Source organism: Panthera onca, chromosome B4 (assembly GCF_046562875.1).
Source record: "Panthera onca isolate mPanOnc1 chromosome B4, mPanOnc1 haplotype 2, whole genome shotgun sequence".
Lineage (NCBI taxonomy): Eukaryota > Metazoa > Chordata > Mammalia > Carnivora > Felidae > Panthera > Panthera onca.
Window position 1 is genome coordinate 136,391,390 of NC_138345.1, and position 11,459 is coordinate 136,402,848.

Here is an 11,459-nt window from a genome sequence, read left to right on the forward strand (position 1 = left end):
TCCCTTGGGTGGGGGAGGGGACCCACCCAACTCACCATATCCAGGTCAGCCCTCGCCCCTCCCCTGTCCTACCGCCCGACTCCCCATCTCCAGCCTCCTGGCCGCCAGACTCCAGACTCCTCTAGACCCTCCCTTCCCCCCCTTCCCGGGGAACCAAGTCTTGCCCTTCCCTCAGTCTAGCTCCCTGGTCCTGGCCCCCCACCTCCTCCACCCCGGGGGAGTCTGGCTCCTACAGAGGAGGAAGCAGGAAGCAGGATGATGACAGTGGCTGAACAGGAGGCCCTGAGGCCTGAGAAGGAGCTGGCAGTCTGGGGCTGCGTGTGCAAACAGCTTCGGAGCGACGGGAAATGCCTCGAAGGACGGCCGGGGTGCTGCGGAGTTGAGCCGCTTCCCGAAATAATCCAGGGGGCAGCTGTCTCCGATTCTGAAACTGGGTCTGGCTGCCTGAGCTACAGGAAGCCCCGGGCCCCACACCAGCCCCGCTCTGGGAACAGATGGCACTAGGAATATTTTTTCTTTTACCAAAGTCAGCTGGGAAGCAAACAGCTTGTCTGGGGAAAAGTGTGTTCCTCCCCTCTCTCTCTGGCAACAGACCAAAGCCCCCACCTCCCTCCTCCAGTCCCCACCCCCGTGGGCTTTCTCCTGTAAGACCCGGGCCTCGGAGGCAGGGGGGCATCACGGGCCTTTCTCACCTGGGAGATCAAATGGGTCCTCATATCCCCCCGGTGGGTTTATCCTAGGGAGCGGCGGGGGCTCGTCGGTCCGTGGGGGCCCGGGCTGAGCTGGCACAGCAGGTTCTGGGAGGCCTGGCGGCTTGGAAAATGGACTGCAGGGATGGCCCAGGCATGATTCTCCCGGGAAGAGCCGGCCAGCTGATCTGGGTTGGCCAACAGCTGCAGGAATTCATTCATTCATCCGTGAGCATTTCGGATGGGTTGGTATGCTTCCTGCCTGCAGGGGTATCATCAAGGCACAGGTGGGATTTCACATCCGTACAAATCACTGTGCACACGCCGTTCCTAACAGACCTTCCCCGCGCACCTACCCTGCGCAGGCCCTGGGCTCGGAGCCGGGGATACAGACGGCCTGTTGGAGGCTCTGTCCAGGAGGAGCTCAGTGCCTCTCTCGGGGCATCGGCTACCCTGCAATGCTGGAGTCAGGTCCCAGGGCGTGAATCCTGGGGGCATCCTCCACCTGCCCTGTGACGTGGGGGGAATCGCTCACTTCTCGGAGCCCCGGCTTCCTTCTCTGGCCCAACGGAAGCGAGAAGGGAATTTGCGTTTCGTAGGCTTATGACGAAAGTTAAAGAGGATCCGTCTTCCACCCAGGCGCTGCCGGGCGCACAGCGTTCAGGGATGTCGGATGACGTCGCTGCCGTCACCAGAATCAACTTCACCATTATCGTCCCTGTACCTGCGAAAACAGAACCAAAAGTCCTTCCTTCCGTGGGTCCTGGTGAAAATGCTGTGCCATGAGGTCAGGGCCCCAGCTCGTGGTTGGAGTTCGGGCGCTAAAAATCTAGCTCGTCAGGTAAGCCCTACCTGGATTTTGCATGTCTCCTGCTCCCGGGCTCTGCTTGTTGAAACCTACGACACTACTCACTACACTGGGGGCGCTGGATAAATATTTGCTGGCTGACCCACTGACAGGGACCTCTTAGCTGCACTGGGGTGGGGCAGATGCCGACCCTGGGGCCCAGGCCGGCCACCCTCATGCCCCAGGGAGCTGGTGTTAAAGCTGAGCTCAACTCTAGACTCACGGCCCTGACCTCCGATCAGTTTCCTCAGCCCTGGGTCCACTGGAGCCTAAGCTGGGGGGGGGGTTCACCAACTCAGCTGAACACACAGAGGCCAACGGAGGTCCCCTGGCTCCACGATCCCTCTCCTTTCCCCTGGTTGTCCGGAGAGAAAGGCAACGGTGTGATGTGGCCGGAAATCCTGGACTCCGAACCCAAGCTCGGCCTCTCAGCAGCTGTGTAATCTTGGGCAAGTCACTGCCCTTCTCTGAGCATGCGTTTCCTCATTTGGAAAATGGGAAGGCTGCTCCCAGCTTAGCTTCATCCCCAGGGTGGGAGTCACGAGGATTAACGGAAGTAACGATGGGCGAGGTTTTCAAGAGTGCCGTTGGCTAAATAATGGCTGTGGCTGACACTTACTGGACCTTCACGTTTCTTCACCTGCCGTGGTCCAGACGGCCTGGCCGCTCAGCAGACCCACTTTCTTTTCCTGCTGGGCGCACAGCTGGCCCACATCTCCCAGCCATGGAACGGACTCCTGGTCACCGAAATGCGAGCGAAGCAAGATGTACCATTGCAGGGCCTGGTCCCCAAACGTGGTCCCCGTATGACCCTTGGTGCTCACACAGGGATGTTCATCCAGGAGGCCCGGGTGATGCCCTGGTGCGCAGGCAATGGGGTGACATTGGTAGCCATGTGCTGGAAGATGGCGGGGGCCACAGATGGAATCGTTCTGGGAGGGAGGGCTGCCGGGTAGGAACACCCGCTTTGAACTTTCTTGAGCAAGAAATGTGTGAACTCACCCCTTGGATGGGCGTTGCAGTAGCTGGGGGTGGGGGTGGGGGAGGGGACCTTGACCACAATGGCTACATTGACTCTGCTGTTTAGTTCATTCATTTTATTTCAGTTATATCGCTTGGGGTTGCTAGAAGTTTTAGTTGCTTCCTTTGCAAAATTTCTTGGCCATTTTACAGTCTCTTGTCCCTTATTCATATCTTTGATCCCTTCTTTTAACTCTTTAGGCATCTTTATGTCATGTTCCACCTCTGATGAGCTGGCGCCTGAGGCCTGGTCTGCGGCGGCTGCCTCTTGTTTGCGTGGACTCTTGCTCATGGTGCTTTTTCCCTTGTGTCTTCTGTGAGCTTTGCCGGCGGTCGTTTCTACCTGCTGAGAGTCACTTCGATGTGAGTCCCTTTCACTAGAGTCTTAGTTTGAGCTTTGTGGTCCACATGGCTACGTATAAAATCCACATGAGGGCTGGTTTGTGGTTATGACTTCAGGGGAGAGTGTTTTTCCTTTGGTCCTGTGCCAGGATCGATAAAGTAAGTGTTCTCTTCAAGTTTCCCCTCTAATTAAAAAAAAAAAAATCTGTATCTATATCTATCATCTATATCATCTATCTATACATATATATGTTATTGTTTATTTTTTGAGAGAGAGAGAGCGAGGGAAAGGCAAAGAGAGGAGACACCGAATCCAAAGAAGGCTCCAGGCTCCGAGCTGTCAGCACAGACGTGGGGCCCGAACCCATGAACGGTGAGCTCATGACCTGAGTCAAAGTCAGATGCTTAACCGACTGAGCCACCCAGGCGCCCCACCCCCTGCCAACTTATTTCAACAGTGACATCATAGCCCTTTGGAAAACCCGGCTTTACGTGGGCTCCCTGACTCTCGAGCAGGACAGGCCCAGGCTTTCCTTCCCACCCCAGCGCCGTATGTGGTCCTGACAAAGGAAGGTCAAGGTGACTGGGCTTGGCAAATGCTCCCGCTGGGCAAAACCAGCTTAGGCAGTGGCTTACCTCTGGAGAATTCCAATTCCATTTTTAGTTCCTTGGCTCGTGAGGGTCTTCCTTGCTCTTGCTTGCTCTGTGTGATGCATGTTAATCTGTCCATTATCCATATCTGTATGAGTATATGCACATAGAAAAAAATACCTTGACATGCAAGCATATGCACGGTACTTTTCTGTTGCTTTGCAACATGACTCGTGCCTAGCCACTCAGTCCATCGTACTGTGGGAAGGGGACGTTGTTCTCTGGTCTCACGTAACAGATTTCTAATAGGCAGCAATGTATCTTCACCAATCTCCTTCTCCGTGTTGGCCCCTCCTGGAGTCTCCACATGGAGGGAGGGATCTGCTCCCCCATCACCCCCTGTTCCTTGTCGAGACCCACTCCCCTTGCCCGGTCCTCTCATCCTGGACCCTGACCCAGGCCGCTTTTGTCCGTGAATCATCTCCATCACGGCAGTATATGTCACTAACAAAAGGCTTTGGGTGCTTCCTTCTAGGGACACAATTAGCGTGGTGTTAGCGAGACGGAATCTTCTCGAACGGCCGGTCCTGGTTGGTCTGGGGGACAGGTCCTACCCGGGGGACAGTGGGGGGGCGGGGGCGGGGTGCTGAGGCAGCAGCTCTGGAGGAAAGAGATCGGCCTAAAGGTCCCAGGCAGAGGGAGATAAGAGACAGGTGCTGGGGAGCGGACAGCCTGAGGTGGAGACCAGGCCCCGGCAGCTCACCCGGGGGAGTCAGAGGCCGGGGAACCCTGCGTCGGATCCGGTAGAACTTTCTAACAGGCAAGGCCCACGGAAGGAAGGCGTGGGCTGCACAGGGTCCCAGCATCCTATGGCAAGGTGGGAACAGAGCACGCCTAATGGGGCCGGGTGCCCCGCTCAGACCACCCTGGCTCATCCAAATCTGGGCCGTGATGGTCAGACGGGCCCGCCAGCTCATGTCCACCCGCCACTCGGGGCCTCCGGGGACAGGAAGTACACCTGGGTTTCACGCCATGCACCAGGCAGCGGCTCGGAATGCACATGTGCGTTGCTCACCCCGGGGATAGACGCAGACTCTGGATGGCTAACGCGCTCTGGGAGGCCCGGAAGCTGCCGGTCCACGGACCACCCTTTGAGTAGAAGCTCCAGGAAGGTGGTTCCCATCTTGGCTGCACTTGGACTTCTGATCCTGGGCCTTACCTGTGCCCGTTCTCGGTCCCTGAGCCGGGTGCGGTTTGGGCGCTGGGAGGTCTGGACCCTGTCCGGGTGATTCTAACGGGCAGTTGAGCCTCAGAACCATAGTTCTAAAGGCCACCGAGAACGGGGAACTCATAGGCCCTCCCGTTCATCTTCTGTCGACAGAGGTCTGGGTGTGGAGAAACACCTGTCTTCTCTGAGAAAAAGCGGCACAGAGCTAGTGACCGGCTGGCTAGGACGCAGAGACCCAGAGAGGGGCCCTCACAGACCCTCAGGGCCTTGTACGGCCACCGTAGGCCGGAAGGAAGCCTCGGGCCTGGCTGGGGTTTATCTCCTCGCTGCGTGTTGCAAGTTCCCCTGTCCCGCCTCCGTTCCTGTCCTGCCACGTCTGGGTCAACAGTTCTTGAACTTGAACCCACACCACATGTGAACTCTCTGTGCCTTGACCCCCTCTGCTGGAGCCCGAGTTCCGGGGCACAGAGCCCTGCTCTGAGAGTGCGGTGCCCACGGCTGGGCCTGTCTTCCCTGGCCGGTGGGCTACTTCAGGGCAGGGCCTGAATCTGCCTCCCTACTGAGTGCCCAGCGCCCAGCAAGGTGGGCACGGGCAGTGGCCGGTGAGGATCTGCTGAGTGAGTGCGTAATGGGCACGCTCTCCCCTCCCTCCCTCCCTCTTCCACCTCCCCTTCTCCCTTCTCTCTTCCCTTCCCTTTTCTCTTCCTTCTTCCTTCCTCCCCTCCTCTTTTCCCGTCTTTCAGACTCCTTCCCTCCCATTCACGCGACAGCCCCATGGGGCACGATGCCCAGGGACACCAAAGCAGACAGACTAGCCCCTAACCTCAGGGGTTGTCATTCCAGGCGACAGGACCCTTCCCCTCAGTCTCCCCACCTTTAAGGCCAGGTGCTCCGAACTTGGGATTCCCGTGGGATCACCCTCCCTGCTTTGGAACTCTTAGAAGGGCCCCTCCTACCCCATCTCGCGTACTGTGAGTGGCCGTATCTCCCAGACCCCGTGTTTGTGGGGGGCAGCAGGCCCCCAGGGGGGTTTTCTGGGCATGTGTGGTCTGTGATGCGGTTTGGACAGAGCAGTGACGAATCCTGGTGACACGGTGATGGTTTCTGGAACAAAGGTCAGCCTTTTTTTTTTTTTTTTTTTTTTTAATGTTTATTTATTTATTTTCAGGCAGGGAGGGACAGAGAGGGAGAGAGAGACAGAGAGACAGAGACAGAGAGAATCCCAAGCAGGCTCCGCACCGTCGGTGCAGAGCCTGACTCGGAACTCAAACTCACGAACCCTGAGATCGTGAAGGCTCTGGGCCTTCTCCCTCCTCAACTCACACCTCCCTCCCTGCCTTCCCACAGCCTGGGGGTCCTGCACGTCTAATCCAGTCCCTTGACTCAGCCACTAAACTGCCCTCTCGCAACGGGGTGCGTAGGGGAGGGTGGAGCTTTAAAGGCAGGACTTCTGGGGCACGTGGGTGGCTCAGTCGGTTAAGCGTCCGACTTCAGCCAGGTCACGATCTCGCGGTCCGTGAGTTCGAGCCCCGCGTCGGGCTCTGGGCTGACGGCTCGGAGCCTGGAGCCTGCTTCCGATTCTGTGTCTCCCTCTCTCTCTGCCCCTCCCCCGTTCATGCTCTGTCTCTCTCTGTCTCAAAAATAAATAAACGTTAAAAAAAAATTAAAAAAAAATAAAGGCAGGACTTCTATTAAAATCTTGCTCTGCCCTTTATCTGCCTTGACCTTGGGGAGGGGACTAGAGCTTTCGAAGTCATATTTCCTCATTTTTTGGGGGGGTGGGGGAGGAATCTGTTAATAACACTTCTTCCCTTACAGTTTCCATGGCTCTCTGGTCACCCCCCGCTTACCTGCGGGTCAACCCAGCAGCAGGAGAGGACCACTCTTGTTAGGCTCCTGGCCTCTGCAGGGGTGAGCTCAGACGGGCCAGCCCACTGCTCTGCCTTGGGAGGAGGGCTAGAAAGGCCGGGGGTGTCACCTGAGGTGTCTCAGGGGCATGTCCGGTCCCCCGCTGGGCTTGGCTGGCCCTGCCGATGGGCCGGTGCCCGAGCACGGCGGCTGCTGGGCACCTTGGGATTCTCCTGGCAGGAGATCGGGGTTCTGAGTGTCCCAGGAGGAAGCTGGTGGCCTTTGGTGACCCAGACTGGAAGTCAGGCGGCGGGAGTCCTCTATGTCTGTAGCTGACACCGTCACCGGCCACCATGGACTCGGCCACGCTGAGGGTGAGATGTAAGAAGCAGGTATTTCTAGCTTTTGCTCATGCGAGGCCGAGACAGAGACCCCCGTGGAGACGCGCAGAGCAAATCGACCTGGAGACAGGCTCCGGCCTGAGATGAACCAGGCCAGTGAGCCTGGCAGGGGAAGGAGCCTGACAGGCCCCGGGGCCAGTGTGGCCGTGTCAGGCTGGCTTCTGGTGGTGGACAAGCCAGGTCCTCTCCCGGGTGAGGACAGAATGTTTTAACGGCGGTTTTCCTGACAGCAAGGCTTCTTCTGGGCCAGCTTGGCACGCCCGGGGGGAGCTGGAGGAGGAGGGCTGGACGCTGGCACAGAGAGCTTGGCCTTGGCAGGCGGAGAGGGGACAGGGTCTGGGGCTGCACCCTGCGACCGGTTCCCGTAGCCCCGCTCCTGCGGGCGGTCCGACAAAGGATGTGCCCCCCCATCTGCGAGTGAGTTTTCGGGGAAAAACTTCCACAGGTGCGAAATCCTTTACACTGAGCTGTGCATTTTACAAGCTGCCACCATCGATAAGGATAAAATTACACACAAGAAACATCAGCTTTAGGGGTGCCTGGGTGGCTCGGTCGGGTGAGCGTCCGACTTCGGCTCAGGTCACGATCTCGCGGTCCGTGGGTTCAAGCCCCGCGTCGGGCCCCGTGCCGACGGCTCGGAGCCTGGAGCCTGCCTCGGATTCTGTGTCTCCCTCTCTCTCTGCCTCTTGTCTGCTCACATGCTGTCTCTCTCTCTCTCTCTCAAAAATAAACATAGAAAAAAAAAAAAAAAACAACACAGTAGACACATCCGTTTGGGGCAAAAATACCCTCCGGTCAGCACACAATTCAGTCACTTGCCGTTGGGACTGAAGGCTCATGGGCGTGTTTGGATGTAACGGCCACTCCCTGAGTGCCAGGTCCTGGCTGCGTGGCCTGGGAATAGTGTTTCCAAGCCTCCCGATAACGTGAAATGGGAGTTCTCGCACACGCGTGTGGCAAGAGCCCAGAGAGGTGGATGGCGGGCTCCAGGCCACACAGCTGTGGCCTGACAGAGCCAGGAGCCCCAAGTGTGGCCCAGGGCGGGGACTGGGGGCTGAAGCCGGAAGCCCAGAGTCACATGACGTGCAGAGGCACAGGGTGAGGGCCCCCCGCCCCCGCCCCTGCCCTGGGCCAGTCCCCTCTCCGCCCGTTCCGCTAGGGTTCGGCCGAATCTGCACCCGAACGTGTCCCAAATCACCACACACTGGGTGCCTTAACATAACAGACATTTATTGTCTCTGTCTGCACATCGGGGTCAGAACAAGATGCGGAGGGGTCGGCCCCTCCTGGAGGCTCTGAGGGAGGATCTGTCCCAGGCTTTCTCCAGGCTCCCGATGCACCGGGCGACCCTCAGTATCCCTGGCGTGGCCGCACCCTTCCTCTCTTCTCGTCCTCACAGCCTCCCCTGGGCGTCTCTTCTGCGTCCGTGTCTCAAATGTCCCTCTTCTTTCTCCTTGAAGGACCCGCCAGTCATTGGACGTGGGGCCCACCCTAGATCTAGGATGACCTCATTTTAATTCTATCTGCAAAGACCCTATATCCAAATAAGGTCACGTTCACAGGCACCGGGGGTTAGGATGCAGACGTCTGTTTCTGGGGGCTCTTTTCAGCCCACTACCACAGGGAGGGGAGCCTCTGTGGGGCTGACCCGCGGCAGGAAGTAATCCTGAGGGTCCCGGGGGACAAGGCTGGGCCAGGGGGTGAGGCTGCAGGGGCTGGGAGTCATACAAGGGCAGCTGCAGAATGCCCAATAAGCGTAAGCCGGGGCCTCCGAGGCTGCCGGGAAGGAGGGTCCCCAGGGGTGGGGAGGGGTGGGGAGAGCAGGTTCGGCTCAGGCTCCTGCCACAGAGACCTTGAGGGGGCGGGGGCGGGGAGGGGACCGGAGGGAAACGCAAGCCCGAGGGTAGCACACACTCGCAGGGCCCCTCTGGGCTCAGGGCGGAGGCACAGGGCCCTGCCACCAAATGCCCCATCGCCCCTTGTCCAATTTCTGCTCCCGGGACTGACCCTCCCCAAGGACATTGAAGATGGCCACCCACCTCAGGGGGTGGCCCCCCATCCTCAGAGGCCAGCTGGATCCCGCCCCCCACCCCGCCCCTGCCACTCCATCCTCTGTCCGGAATGCTGTCCTCTGATAGTCACACGTACATGTCCCGGGTCTCAGTGAAGTTGTCACGGCTCCGGGTCACCCGTGCGAACCGCCCTGTCACTATCTCACGCCGCCCTAGAGCCCCTGCATTGCCCCACACTAGCTGGTAGCTGTCTCCTCCCACCCCTCCTTCGGCCGTCTGCGTGGGTTCCTGTTGGTCCACTGAGGGCAGGGGCCCTGTGGGCCTTACTACATCCTGCGCCGAGAGCAGTGGTCAACACATTATAGGCATGCAAAAGAGAAGTTGTTCAAAGAAAAGAACTTTCTAACGTGTTGAACCATCTCACGATGATGCTTGTGATAGTGAGCTGCCCGTCACGGGTGGCATTCAAGCAGTAGCTGGATGGGCGCTTAGGGCGTGTTGGACGGACAAAGGCAGGGGGTAAAGCCGAAGCGGAGGGCGGCCCCAGATGCCCTGCAAGGGCTCTGACCCTCCTGCGCTCCCTCCCTGTCTGCCACCACCTTTCTGTGGGATGCTGGGTAACGCCCCCCGCCCCCCAACCGGGCCCCAGTCTCTCCACACTTCTAGAAAACAAGAGGTGGCCGTATCTATTTGATTGAACCATCCAGAAGGAAAAGGCTGCAGAAGGAAAGAGCAATATTTATTCATGATCATATTCCGAAATTAGGCTGGGGAGCCACAAACAGGCGTTTCCGACGAGAGCCCATGCGGCAGATTCCTCGTTCATGTCACGTCCTGCAGCCTCAAGCTGGGTTTGGCTCGAATATCTGCCGGCCGCTCGGGTTGTCCTCCGAGGCGACGAATGGGGAGATGGGGTGTCCGAAGGCCATCGGGGCGCGTGCCGCTTGGGGCCCCACCTGGGGGCTGGCTGAGCCTCTGTGCGGTTCGGGGTCTCCCCCCACGGAGGGGACCGTGCCCGCTGGACCAGGGCAGGTGCGGTGAGGGTGCCGGCTGGGACGGGGGCTCGGCAGATGTTCCCCCCCCTGCCCCCTGGACGGCTTCGGCACTCGGGCACCCAGCTCGCTCTCCGTTTTCGATGGGCCTTCGGCCCTCTCTTGAGAGCAAAGCTCCCCGAAAGAGCAAAACCCCTCCCTGTCTTTTGTGAATCCCCCCCAGAGCCCTCCAAGCGGGCTCTTGACCCCATGGGTTCCCTGAAACGGCTCTGAATGATCTCAGCAGCGACCCCCACCCTGAAACCCGCTATCAGCTGTCAGACTTCGGCTCGGTCGGTAGCGCCCAGCTCTGTGGATGGGTACCTCTCTCCTCCTGGCGGCCCTCCCTCCCCTGGCTGTCCCCTCCTCCCCTGGCTGTCCTCCCCTCCCCTGGCTGTCCCCTCCTCCCCCATCTGTCCTCTCTTCCCCTGGCTGTCCCCTCCTCCCCTGGCTGTCCCCTCCTCCCCTGGCTGTCCTCCCCTCCCCTGGCTGTCCCCTCCTCCCCCATCTGTCCTCTCTTCCCCTGGCTGTCCCCTCCTCCCCTGGCTGTCCCCTCCTCACCTGAATGTCCTCTCCTCACCTGGATGTCCCCTCTTCACCTGACTGTCCCCTCCTCCTGGTTGTCCCCTCCTCCCCTGGCTGTCCCCTCTTCCCCTGGCTGTCCCCTCCTCACCTGAATGTCCTCTCCTCACCTGGATGTCCCCTCTTCACCTGACTGTCCTCTCTTCACCTGGCTGTCCCCTCCTCTCCTGGCTGTCCTCTCCTCACTTGGCTGTCACCTCCTCACCTGGATGTCCCCTCTTCACTTGACTGTCCCCTCCTCCCTGGCTGTCCCCTCCTCCCCTGGCTGTCCCCTCCTCCCCCGTCTGTCCTCTCTTCCCCTGGCTGTCCCCTCCTCACCTGGCTGTCTCCTCCTCACCTGAATGTCCTCTCCTCACCTGGATGTCCCCTCTTCACTTGACTGTCCCCTCCTCCCTGGCTGTCCCCTCCTCACCTGGCTGTCCCCTCCTCACTTGACTGTCCCCTCCTCCCCTGGTTGTCCCCTCCTCCCCTGGCTGTCCTCCCCTTCCCTGGCTGTCCCCTCCTCACTTGACTGTCCCCTCCTCCCCTGGCTGTCCCCTCCTCCCCTGGCTGTCCTCCCCTTCCCTGGCTGTCCCCTCCTCACCTGAATGTCCTCTCTTCCCCTGGCTGTTCCCTCCTCCCCTGGTTGTCCCCTCCTCACCTGACTGTCCCTTCCTCCTGGCTGTCCCCTCCTCCCCTGGCTGTCCCCTCCTCACCTGAATGTCCTCTCCTCACCTGGATGTCCCCTCCTCACCTGAATGTCCTCTCCTCCCCTGGATGTCCCCTCCTCCCTTGGCTGCCCCTCCTCCCCTGGCTGTCCCCTCCTCCCCTGACTGTCCCCTCCTCACCTGGATGTCCTCTCCTCACCTAGATGTCCCCTCCTCACCTG